The following is a 14,849-nucleotide window of genomic DNA, read 5'->3' as shown; positions in this document are numbered from 1 at the left end:
AATTACATTAAATATGTGTCACTCATGAGTCAACTAGGGTTCCACTATCGTGGAATGCAACATTGGTAACGTTGTCCTGTTGGTCAGGTTGGCATATTTTATTCGGAATGTTATTGATAAACTGAATTTCTTCAACATAAACCTCGTTGACGATTACAATCTTTCCATGATTGTGGAACCACGAGGCAAAACAGGTGTTAGAAACTGCACTGTCATGGGAGTCGAAGGAGTTATAATCACCAATGACCCAAGTTTAATGTCGTTTGGGTTAAAACTAATGGAAAGACAAATGTGTTACTAAAAAATTCTTTAGGAGATCATTTTTAAACTTTTAAAATATAGGGACTGATTTAGAAAAGAAAAAAAAAAGAAAAAGTTAGGAGACCAAATATATTTCTTAGCATGTATTAAATAACACTCTTCTATCCCAAAAGATGTGAATATGAAGATATCTTTCCCTCTTGATATTGAAGATGAGTGCTAGAAAACACAAGGTTTGGTTCAACTTAGTTTTGCCTTTTTTCTCTCCATAAAAGTAGAAGTTGGACAAATGCACTTTATATAAAAGCTCTTAAAAAAGAGCTTATATTTTTAGGTGAAAAAAAAAAAGAGCTTATATATATGTAAGCTAATAGGAGGAGCTTATGCAAAGCTTTTTAAAGTTGGATATCGTTCGAATGCCGATGTATGTTTTATGCTATTTTGTTATTGCTTTGTTGCACTCTTATATTTTGTTGCATATTCATAATTCATTATTTTTTGGGAGATTTTTTTCCTAATGTGTTCCCTATTCTTTCTTGAACATGTTTTCAAAACCGCTTTAATTATTACTTTGTCTTTTAATGTTTGATTGTAAAAAAAAAAAATTACTCTAAAAATATTAAACGACAATATGAAATAAGCTAGACATTTTATCATTTGTAATCAATATTTAATTTTCTTTGAATAACATTATATATATATATATATATATAATATTTAAATCACCAAAAATATTTTTGATGGTTTTAGAATAAGTTTTTTTTTATAGACTCTTACAAAGAGGATAGGCTTATTTTACTGGAAGAGAATCTTTTTTATGATCAGACTCGATTGTAGTCTACGTGACAAATTCCGTAGGAATCCGTAAAATAATATTTATTTTATTACTATACCATAAATTTAATAAGTTTGTGAATACCATAAATATTATTTCAAAGTAGTCACAAATTTAATCCCTAAAATGGATTACTACTAAGCATACTTGGGACTAATGCATTCTTTTGTTTCAAACTAGGCATGCAAATCATTTCCAAAGTTCAATAGCTGCTATAGTGACACGATTTAAAGCTGTAACTAAAAAACAAGAGAAAAGAGAATTAGAATGAAAAACAAAAAAGAAAAAAAATGAGAGATTTAAAAGGAAAAAAGGATTATCCTTTCGGTTGATGTTGTAGAATATACACAGAGCTTGATAATCATAACAACCTCATCTACCCATACAGCCACATGTGAAACCCCTTTTAAAGTTTAATCAACTTGCACAACTTCAGTAATTACCCTTTGATAATGAGCGCGAGAACATAAAAGCAAAAGGAACTTTTGGGGGAAAACTGACCCTTACTTATCCCACATTACTTTCCTAGTTAGTTTACTTTTTAAACTTTATTGAAAGTTACAGTTTTAAAAGCCATGTTTATTGGTTAGGAACAGGGTCAAAAAGCTCCAAATGACCGAACTAAACAAAGACCATCACTTTTATTACTAGGCACAATCAAGACTTTTACTCCTAAATGTTCTCTTTATCATGGGACAGATGCAATTACACGAGGGGAGAAATTCTTACATAGACATAAATCTAACGTATATTTAGGCACCTCTAATTAAAAAATACATGTCATTAAAATAAAATATAATAATTTATTATTATTATTATTTTTCTTTCCAATTCACCTTGTTTCTTCGGCTTTCTCTCTCTCATGCTTTCAATTCAAACTCCAATCCAAAAGCGAAACGCTGGAGAAACAAAAGCCACGACAATGTGTTAATACTCGTTTCGAAAGTTCAAGGCACAACCAATTATCATACTTTTCTCTCTCACAAAATTCTTTCAAGAGTTATTCAATTATCACAAAATTCTTTTTCTCCGCTCAATGGTCAAGACACGTTCAATTATTATTATATTTTTCCTTCTGTAGCCACGACGATCATCTCGAGGTCAGTGGCAAGATGAGTTTGAACATCTGGTCTTGGTGAGACAGCTTGAGGGAATAAGAGTTCTAACTTCTAAGTTTTGTGTTGGGTGTTTAGAGGCAAAAAAAAAAAAAAAGGAAAATGTTGTGGCTTATAAGGTTGTTCATGGCTTTCATAAAGGGTGAAAAATGGTAATTGTCATTTATTTGTAAACAGAGACTAAGAGAGGAAGAAAGAGATGAAGGTGTGAGATAGAGAAAATAAAAAAAAAAAAATGGGAGAGAGAAAAATATGATATTTTTATCCGGAGAAATAAGATGAATTGGAGAGAGAAAATAAAAATATTATATTTTATTTTAATGACATGTTAATTTTTAATCGGTTGTGTATAAACATGACGTATTAGGCGGGCGTGTTTATATAAGAATTTCTTGAAGAAGAAATTTTTGACAACTCTAACTTTGAGATCTCACAACAAGAAAACCTTAATAAATTAGTGATTATTGGTAAATATTAAGTTTCATGTTGATAAGAGATAAGATTAAGATAATATATAAGTAAAATATACTTTTACCTTATAAACTGATTTTTATAAGATTAATTAAATTTAAACTCATAATCTAAGATAAAATTAGATTTTTTTTCCTATAAAAAGTATATGAAAAAACTCAACTGTTATACCTAAGTTAGATATAATGACAAGATATAATATATAAATTATATCTGCAAGATAAAGCTTATGTATTATATTATTCTTTCAAGTAATGAATAATAAATAAATTAGAAAGAAGAAAAAAGTAAAATCATGAGCAGACAAGATGAGTTGGGTAACAAAGACAGACACATCCAATCCAACCAAAAACAAATTGGTGGCAGCAATTTTGCAAATCAGGCATTTGCATTTTGGGACAGGTTTGCGGTGTGTTTGTTTAGCTTGGAATTGCACCAAAATAAAACGATTTTACCATCCCCATAGGCAGGGCCATGTGTCAGTAGCCCAGAAGCTAAGAAAGTTAATATGCGTGTAAGCATATCATTGGACAAACATAACATAATGTATGTGATGGCCAGAGCAGCAATGTCACAGACACCAATGAGTGCATCTGAATCTGACGGAGCATTAATAACTTTTTACCTGCTGGTGCTTCCTGTCTCATTCGATGCTCATGAGTATGCATCATTATAATTTACAAAACATTTGACAACTAACAAAACAACCGCGTTTCGATTAAGTACATGTAAAAATCTATCAGTTAACTCATGGATTAAGATAAAAGAGAGGTCGTAGTCGTACTAATGGTCTTGACATTTTAATAAACGAATATCCATAATCCTTATTTATTTGTTTGTTGATTATTTTTATCTTTTGCCTAAACTCTAGCTCTTCTATTCAAAATTGTGATCTTTGCTTTTATCTGAATTTAGTTGAATTATGGAGAACACCATTGAAGTGGAATTGTGTCAAAAACCCACATATTTTCCACTCCTAATCAACTCCCAAGCCTAAACTCTAAGTTTGTGTTTGATAAGGGATCAAGAAACAGAGAGAGAAAAAGTAGGTAGGTGAGAAATAAAAAAAAAAGTGAGAAATGAGATGAAAATGTAAATTGTTTGATTGAATAGAAATAGAGTGGAAGGGAGAAAAAAACATTTGAATTAAATCTTTTTTTAATATTTTTTTACATAAAAGAAAGAGATTGAATAGGAACATTATTTTTTTTAATTGTTTCTTTGAGAGGAAAAATAGAAGAAAAAAATTATTTTCCTGGAGAACCCCCACCCCTCCCCTAAATTGACATGAAAAGGTTGAAAAATTATCTCTTTTCTCATTTTCGGTTTTAATTTCTTAAAAAATAACTATATTGTCTATCACATAAAAAAATAAATAATAATTTTATGATAAGAAAAAAAATAATGGAGTAAAACAATATTGTTTTTTGAAGTGGAATTTTTTAATTAGTATAAAAATAGATTTATATGTAGGTCAAATGATTAATTGGGTCTTTTATCTTTTTTTTTTTAGTTTTATTCTTTATCTTTTAAAAAGTTTAACTTGATCATTTATTTTATTTTTTGGTTCAATTTAATATTATATCTTTTAAAAAAATTATTTTTGTCATTTATCTTTTTTTGTTCAGTTTAGTTCTTCCATCCATTTAAGATTGACGTCATTAATCATTTAAGAATATTTTTTTTTTGGTTAAAAATGAAGTGAAGAAAAAAAGGGGAGAAAATTGAATAAAAAAGTTTTTTTTAAATAATTAATGACATCAATCTAAACCAAAAAAATAAGATAATGAATCAAATTAACCTTATATGTATTTATTCATTTATATATTTTTGAGGAAATTACAAAATGTTTCTCCGAGGTATAAGAAAATTATACACATCTTTCCTGTATTTTTAAAACATACACAAATCTCTCTTAAAGTTTAAGAAAATTACACGTTTCCCCTTATTTTTAAAAATCTGCATAAATTTTCCTAATTGATGTTCAAGCATTTGATAGTAACAAAAGTTATACTTATCTTCCTCCTTCAAGTATTGCACAATTTTGATAAAAAAAAAAAAAAAAAAACCAATCAAGTTGTCATACCAATGAACCTATAAGCTAAATGATCAGCACTAACTAAATGCACACCACTGTGAGCAACTGAACCATTGAATCAACCCTATTCCACCAAACTCATACGCCAAATGAACAATTATGAATTTTACAAATCAAATAAAATTATTCCAATCAAGTCATCAATGATTCAATTCACAAAATCACATGAACCAATTCCATACCAGCAATAATAATATTAAATTTATATATATTTTGAAAATAGAGGAATATGTGGGTAATTTTCTTAAACTGCATATGAAATTTGTATAGGTTTTAAAAAGAAAAAAAAATCATATGAAATTTTTTAAAATCTGATGAGAGGTAAGTGTTATTTACTCAAAATAAATTCTTCAAGAGAAGGTTAATCTGATTATATATTATAAATATTTCTAACTTTAAAAGAATTAAAAAAATACTTAAAAAGCCAAGAAACTTATTATATATGACATTTTGTTATTAAACAACAGTTAAAAACATTTATATTATATATTACTTATTCTCATTAGTACAGTAACATTTTTAAAAAATCACATGACAAGTGGCTTGTTAACAATTTTTATTTATAAAATATTAAAGATATTTCATTTTATTTACTCAAATATTGAATTTCTATAAACTATGGTTCAACCACATTAATATTAGTGAACAGAAGAGAAAGGTGAAATAAAAAAAGCAAAGTAGATTGAACACTTCCAAAAACTTTTGACCAAAATAAAAATCCAATACGCACTTAATTAGTAAAACCCAAACAAATACAAATTATATATGGTGCAAATCACTAATGTAACGCGGTGGGAAATAGTAAACAAATTGCTGTCGAGAATGAAGAGATTGAAACAACTCGAGACTAATAATTGAGTGCTTGTGTCTACCTACCTGATAAAACCTGTGACTTTTGTGGCAGCAAAGTGGTATATATGTCTGTATGTCTGCAAGTTAACTGAGAACTGAGCAGATTACCAATGCAATCATTTGTAAATTAATGATGATAAAAAGGACTGAGATCCCACGAGAAGGAGTACGATGTCTGTAGCTGGCAAGTGTAATCAAAAGCTGCATTGGGTTAATTCCCAGTTAACCGATATTATATGGGTCCGATATTAGTTATTGTGATGAATCTGAGGGGCAAATTTTTTCCTTTCCGATATTTTTCAAAACAATTTTTTAAAATGGGGTTGTTTTGAAAGTATTTTTTGTATGAGGCTCTTTTAGACGTAAAATGCATGGGGTATAAAGTAAACCGTCAGTGGAACTGGCGAGTTTGCTGTACCTTGAAGGAATCGCCACCGGAAATGGCGATTTGGTACTGCATAGGAAATCGCCAGTCAAACTGACGAGTTCTAACAGGCTTTGCAGGCGAGGTGCAGCTTTTGCAGGCAAGATTCCTACATATGTGTGCCTTGTGCAGAATTTTTATTTTACAACTTTTTTGAATTATGAATTAGTGAATAACCCGCCATGCATACAGGAATCTCGCGGGAAAGATAAAGTATATCATGTAATTTAAACTCTTATACTTAAATATTTTTATAATATTGTATAAAATATTCGAAAGTTGAAAATAAATGGTATTACGTAATTACCATAAGCCAGGATAGTAAAATATTTATTTATTTAATTTTAAAACTAAGATTAAAAGCTTCAAATTATTAAAAAGTATACAATTTCAAGTGGAATTTATCTTTCAATTATTTAAATGAAATTTTACATTAAAAAATTTCATGATTTTGTTTAAAACTTTTTCCAAACAATAATAAATTCAATTCATTTAATTTTTGTGAAATTTTATTACTTTTAAATTTAGATCATATAAAACTATTTTACATTGTATCATCATTAAATTATTTTTTATGTTAAAAAATAGTTATTAATTTTTTATCATTATTAAATACGTTCTCTCTCACTTTGTATCTCTCTCTATATATAAAGTTTTCTTGTGAACCTAGGAGATAAGGAGAGAAAAAAAAAAGCTTTTTACCGAATAAAAAATGACAAAAATAATTGTCTAATAATAGACACATGATAAATAATAAGAAGGAAATGAAAAAGCGAAATAACATTAATCAATCAAGAGAATAAATGAACATATATGGGTATTTTTCATAGAAAGATTAAAAAAATATAACAAGCACTCTTAAAAAAAATACAACTCGCCAGTACCACTGGCGAGTCCTCTCTCTCATAGCAAAACGCCAGCCGTGCTGGCGAGTTACCGCCTTCCTGCTTCGCTGCGTCCCTGCACCCTAACGCTAGCTGTTGAAACTCACCAGTTTGACTGACGGTTCCCAATGCATGGCCAAATCGCCATTCCCAGTGGCGATTCCTTCACGGCACAGCAAACTCGCCGGTTCCACTGGCGGTTTGCTTTATGCCCCCATGCATTTTACGTCCAAAAGAGTCCCATGCAGAAAATACTTTCAAAACAACCCCATTTTAAGGGAATTGTTTTGAAAAGTACCCCAAAGGGAGAAATTTGCCGAATTTGAGGGGATATTAAGGAGAGAGAGAGAGAAGGTCAAGAATTTTGGTCAAGGGTTAGAATATGTTTGAATATATTTTTCAGGTTAGATGTTATTTTTTATATTTGGAGGGAGAGAAAAAGAATGAGTGAAGAATTTTGTTCAAGGGTTAAAAAATATTTGAAAATATTTTTAAAGTTAAATTTTACTTTTCATATTTTAGGTTTTAATATTTTTTTATTTTGTTCCTTCAAATTTTAAAAGTTTCTTTTTGATATTTTATATTTTTGAAAAATATGAATTTATCACATGAGAACTTAACTTTTGTTCACTAAAATAATAATATCCAAAGTTATAGGTAATAATTTTTAGTGAAACTAAATTCATTAGTTAACTAACATTTAAAGTTATAACTTACATAAATATCATTTTTTTAACTCAGATAACATGACTTACTTAAGCATCTTCTACTCACTTAAGTGAGGGCAGGAACTCATGAACTCATGTTAGAATAACTTGTTTAAGCAAGTCAATTTGTTAACTAAAGTGAAGTGAGCTATACGGTATAAATTTGGGGTTTTTTTTTTTTTCAAACCCATTTATCCCCAATCAATTCTAGTCATTCTTAACACTCATGGTTAATTTAAAACACTTTCCAACTCTCAATACAAGCCTCAATCATCACAAATCAACAATCAATTGAACATAAGCAAATTCAACTCAAGAATTCCCAAATTAAGAGCACTCATGGGCAAGAACCCTCAAGCATCCAAACACCCAATTTCAATTAATCAAAATAGAGATTAAAGATGTTGAAGATCAAGGAACATAAAGCCTATGAACATTAAAGCGTACCCATGGCCACTACCATCATACAAGAGAAGGAAAAGAGAGAGCTTACTCAGGCTCCATTTGGTGTGCATAGACCGTTAGTTTTATAATTCAAATGCTGTTGTAATTTTTTTTCTTTTCTAATTAAATAATAATGACATTTCGACAAATTAAAAGAATTTTATTTTTAAATGATTTATTTTTCTCTTGTAGTTGTCAATATTTTATTTATCAATATTCAATTCAAAGATAAAGGAAATAAAAAAAATCAAGCGCCAAAGTTTGTGATGATCTGTTTGATAGAGAGAATGAGAATAGAAGAAAGACATTTATATTAAAGTAAAATATGAGGCGTGAGATCTACACGAGGTCCACACTATTTTTTCCTCTATTTTCTTGCTTCTTCCCTATATTTTCCCCTACCAAATGGAGCCTGAGTGAGTGTTGTTGATGATTTTATATATGCAATACTATTTCAATTCGATAAACAATCTATCAATCGAATTAATCCAATCTTCACAAGGATCGACAAGTCGATTGTTGACGGTTTATGATTATTGCAACACTAACCTTTTGAGGCAAGAAAAAAAAAGCAATTTCTTTTTTAACTAGAAATAGTCAAGGATCAGAAGAAGAAAAAAGGAAATAAAAATGAATTATGGTTTTCCTAAAAAAATTGAAGAGACTTTGTGGAATTACATTAAAAAAAATTACATTTTTTGTGTGTGTCTAATGTGAGAAAGGTTGATTAGACCGGATTTTGATATGGCTTTAATTGAAGTACGCCTTTTGGGGACCAAGGTCAGAAGTGTATAAACAATGACGCTACTTTCTTATGTAAAAATAGTAATTTTGACAATGTATTTGAATAGCAATTTTGGCAATGTGTAATCAATAGTGGTTTGATGTTGGTGGTATTTATAGGGGTTTGAGATGGGTTGAACTCCTTAATATGGTACCTAAGGCCTCTAAAGGGCAATATTAACTTTTTTGGATTAAAACATTTCTCCCTCAATTTTAAGATTTGCCATTGATTAACTGCTCTCTACTTTTCCTAGTCTCAGTTTAGGGCAACAAATATTTTACTTCTATAATATTAATTCAGTATTTTCTAAGATTTTCCACTATATGTCTTGAAGACATAATAACTGATATGTTTTAAATTTTTTTTTTATCTATATATCAACCAAAATATTAATTTAAATTCGAGAACACTGAAGAAGTGTTTTAGAAAATCCCTGGTGAATTGCCTTGGATTACTGTCCTTGTTGTGTTTTACCATCAATAAATTAGGCTCAATTTGACACTAGTTTCGAACTTTGGAGTACCGATTATTTATCGTCTTCAGAAAAATGGTTAAGAAATTAATAACATTTCTTTTAATCAAAATATAATATAGTTTAATTAAAATATAACTAACGAAAAAAAGTCACTCTTTCGTATTTTAATAAGATGGTATATTTATTAATTTCTTAACAATTTTGTGTTTGTACTGTGTGGTATTTTAACTGTATATTAGTGACAATGAAGATCGAATATATGACTTTATGCATCTATTTTAATTCCCCACTACTAGACCGAACATAGTAGATATTAATTTCTTAACCTTTTTCTCTAGGATAATGAATAGAAAAATCGTTTGAAAAATCACAAACACACAAAAATATGCTTTTAAATGCGCATGCAAGCATGCGGGAGGTTCACATGAATTTTTATACATATAAGCTCAATCCCCATCACGAAGGAGTGATTATGAGTTTATAATCTCTAAACACGTGAGAGGGCAGGAAGTAGACAAATATAGGTGTTAATAAAAACTAAACAAAGAAAGCCAGAACATTTAATATACCTTGGGATTGGAGCTCTAAAACCAACATAATAATATAACTATTATATTACTAGCATAAAGGCATGGGTTCAGTTGCTGCAATCCTGACAAAACAACTACTATAGTAGTACTAGTAGTAAACAATTTCAATTAAGTAATGCACATGAATAAGCCAAATCCCATCAACAAATGTGTTTAGAAATAGGGAAATGGGTTTTTCATGAGGAGGGTTTAAAAATTGATTTAGGTAAATCAATTTTTGATAGGTGGAGAAAGAGGGCATGCAATGCAATCAATGAGAGTGAGGATGGAGACAAGGTGCTTGAAGAAATTGTGGAAGTGACGATATGGGTAATGGAAAGGTGCGTGTGAAATAAAAATCAAATGTTTCCTATGCGTATAACATGTGTGTCGAGTAAGGTAGGGTGGATGAGGGCACAGGTGTTATAGGGCACTACCCACTAATGTTTTCTTATTCAATCATCAATGCACATTGCTCAACAGCACTAGAGCACCATCTTAAGTAGCTTCTGCTAGTACCCATAACTTGTTCAGCATAAACATTTTTTTTTTGGGACAGAAAATAAAAATTAATTGTCAGAATTGCCCATTCACAATGATTAATTAATTGCTCCATCCTCATTTTATATATATATATATATATATAACAAATTCATGGTTTTTCATTTTTTTTTTTTGCTTTTTTGGTGGAGTTTTTGGGGGGGTCTCTTTCGTTAAGTATGAATGCTTTGGTTGGTTGGAAAGTAATGGATGAATCATTTGGTTAGTGACGCAGTCCTCTTCTAGATAGGAACCTTTTTATGTGATTTGTTCAACACTTTTGGATAAAGGGCCAATACAAAACAGATCAAGTGGAAGGGAAGAGAGGGGAACCAAAATGGCAGTGTTGCACTTACGCACATAATTGGCACTATTATGGTTAGTGACTGGCTGTGACACAACTTATTTTCTTGGATAAGCCCCGATATTCTAGCTACTCTTTCCCTTTAATATCAAGATTCACACCGCCCCAATATTTTGAGATGGTGGAACTATTGGTACTATTCCATTTTTCTTTTTCAAGGATTGATATTTACGTAATAATATGTTTGGATAGAAAATTTTAACTGAGGAAAGTAATTTATTAAAGAATTTGAATTTCTGTAATTTAGAATTTATTGTTTGGATGTTTTTTTATGAAGAATTTAAAATTTTATAATTTTAAAACAGAATTTCAAATAACTAAAAATCTGGAATTTCAATTTTCTTCTAAAAGGTGAGTGAGATTATGCAACATCGATCGAGTCTGAACATAGAGGAACACGTATAACTAGCACACCAATCATATCTTTTCTTTTTTTCATTCATTTTTCTCACCCTCATAATTTTAACTTTTTTTATCCAAAGACAAAATATTGAAAATAAAAGAATTTCAATTAAAGTATTTAAAATTCTTAAAATTTAAAATTTCTCAGAATTTTAAATTATTCCATTCAAACACACTCTAAAGAAAAAATATTTGCCGTGACAACTTCTTTGATTTGGCACTAGTAAGCAATTTTCATTCATATATGCATGTATGTTTTCGATTTTCACATATTCTTTTTCATTTGCTAGGCGCTAAAGCAGTTTTCAATTATGTGTATGAGAAGTCTGGAAATTTGTTCTAGATCAGTTTGTTTTCATTTCTATGCTGGGATTTGTTCTCAACTAGATCAATTTTTTTTTCAAAGAGAAATAAATTTGACAAGAGAGAAAAACGAGTCATGAGAGAGGAAAGAGAAATTAGCGGGACAAGAGACAAAAAAATGTTATTTTTAAAATTAAATTACCATAATAACCTTAAAACAAATTTACTAAAACAAAAAGATTGATAGGATCTAATAAAAAAAGTGTGGTAGGACTTTTTGTCCAAAAGTTTGAATTATTTAAAATCACATTTTAAGGGATATTTTCTGATATATATATATATATATATATATATATATATATATATATATATATATATATATATATATATATATATATATATACACACACGTTGTGTATATGATTATTAAATTTTTGATGATTTTTTTTTACCTAGCACTGTCACATTCAAATATATTAGAAATGTAATTAATAGTGTGTTTGAAACATGTTAGGTGGTACTACACATGGATTCTCAGTACAACTAATAATTATTTTTGTGTGCATTTTAAAAATAAATAGCTTTGCAAACTTGAGATTTTTCTTAAGAGATTCAAACTCAATAGTGTCGAAGCCAATAACATGTTGATAGTACTTATTAAGCTCAATTTTATTTTATATCATTTAATTTATTGGGATAAATATATTTTTAAACTCTCTAGATATCTCTAAGTATGATAATGTTTTAGCTTCTAAAAAATAAATCTTTTCATTTTTGCTCTTCATTTATGAAAATATATCACATGTGGTCATTGTCATTCACATCCTTTATGGAACTACATGTGACATATTTTGTATTATCACAAATAAAAGACAAAAAAAATTATTTATTCTCTAAGAACTAGAAACAAATAGGTTAAATTATAATTTTGACCCTTTTATAATTTTAAATTCACAATTTTGATATCCTTATTATTATATCAAGACATTTAGATCCTTTATTTTTTAAAATAAATAATTTTGATTCTTCCATTAGTTGATCGTTTGTTGAGTATTCAAAGTTAAACATTTATTTTAATGTGACATATTCATGCTGATATGACACTTGTGTTGGTGGTTGACATAGTGTTTATGTGATAAGAGATTAAATCAAATAAAAAATAAAAAAAGATTTTGATAGAAGTTAAACTTATAATATTTTATTCAAAGCTAAGATAATAAATCACAAAAACACTTGTTTTCTTTAGTTAACTTTATAAATGTTATTTTGTATGTATCATCATTGAAGAGTTATTAATATTTTTTTTTGACTTATAAAAATTTATAAATTAAAAAATATTTAATATATAATTTTTTTAAATTTTATTTTGTATCATTTTATATATTTTTACTTTGAATAGTTTACATATTTTTATTTCAATTTACCAATTTGTAATTAAATTTCATAAATTAATATATAAATTATTTTGTAAATATATTTTAATATACAGATTATTTTTCACTAATTATATAAATCAATATAATTGCATCAATTAAAATGTAAATTATACCAATAGTGTAGATTTATTTTAATAGATAAATTATTTTTATTCTAATTGTATAAATTAATAAAATTTTAGTATATAATTTTTTAGGAAACTTATGTGTTTATATTTTTGTTTAACTATAAATTTTTTTTTTGTAAATAAGTTTTTTAATACCAATTATATAAATCAAGAAAATTGAATAAACTAATATGTAAATTATTTATATAAATTATTTGATGTAATTCATGTAAAATTATATCTATAAATATATAATACAAATTTTTATTTTAATTACGTAATTTGTATAAATTGCATAAAATATTTTTTTAAAAATAATCTATATATTATTTTATCTAATATTTTTAAATTTGTAATGAAATAAGAACAAAAGTTTATAGATAACAATTTATTAATTTATATTAAAATAAATTTTATAATAAAAAATACATGTAAAAATGAATATTAAATATGTTTAAGTATTAAATATTTTATTTTAATTTATAAATTTTTATAATTCAAAATCAATTAATAACTCATGAGTAATGAAACATATAAAATAGTATTTATAAAATTAATTAAATTAAACAAGTATTTTAGTAATTTATTATCTTGTCTTTAAATAAAAGATCATGAGTTTAACTCCTACGAAGATGTTTTTTATTTTTTATTTTATTTAACCTCTTGTTATATAAGACCCATGTCAACAACTTACATAAATCAAATGTCAACACCAATACACCACATCAGGGTTAATTGAGGAAAGGATCAAATTTTTTTTATAAAAAAAATAGAAAAACTATATGTATTAATTTAGAAATAGAAGGACCAAAATTACAATTTAGCAAAACAAATATTATTATCAAAAGTAACTGGTAAAAGTAGTTTGACACTTGTGTTATGAGATAAATTAGATATCAAATAGAAATTTCAAATACTTCATAGTTAAAAAAATGTTATTGTATTTGTAAATATGGATAATAAAAATATATTTATCCTTATTTTATTTAATTGCATACAACAAAGTACTTACATAATAAGTAAATGAATTGTAAATTTAAGGGTTAAAAATATGCAGAAAAGGGTTCCATTAACCTCTTAAAGGTAACACTCTTTATCTAACATCTTTTGATTGGAATCTTCTATAATGTAAAGTATGTATATTTTTTTCAAATTAATAAAATAGGTATACGATGCAAAGCATAAGATACATATGTAACATAAAACAATAGAGATAGAAGGAGAAACATAGTAGATAAAAATAGAAGAAAGATGATTTGAAAAGGGAGAAATAGAATAAAAATAAAGTGATATATTTTGTTATTTGGTTTAAGAGAAATAGATGAGAAATAGAGTGAAAATAATATTGTAAAGATGTGAAATTACTTTTTTTTTACAATGATATGAAATTACTTTAAAAACCAAGGAATATGCAATAATTTCCGTAAATACTTTTATGCGGGCACATGAATGTATAAAAGGACAAAAGGCACAATTGTAAGTGTTTCTCGTTTATATCTTTGCAAAATTGTTTTTTCGCCTCAATCGAACACATCATAAAAGAGGAATTTTTATTTATTAAAAATCACAAGGAAGTATATTTTTCTGCATCTCAGTAATTTGCTTTTCCTTTTATTTTCTTAACATTGCGTATAGTGAAATATATAAATTCTGAAGAAATAAAATTGAACAAGAATGCATACATGTTAGTACAATACATTTTTCCCCCGATGAATCACATGTCAATACAATTATTTTAGACAAAATAACTAGTCCAATGTTGTGATTAAAGAAAAAGA

The sequence above is a fragment of the Glycine soja genome, chromosome 13, assembly GCF_004193775.1.
Source record: "Glycine soja cultivar W05 chromosome 13, ASM419377v2, whole genome shotgun sequence".
Classification (NCBI taxonomy): domain Eukaryota; kingdom Viridiplantae; phylum Streptophyta; class Magnoliopsida; order Fabales; family Fabaceae; genus Glycine; species Glycine soja.
Note: the sequence above shows the minus strand (reverse complement) of the source record.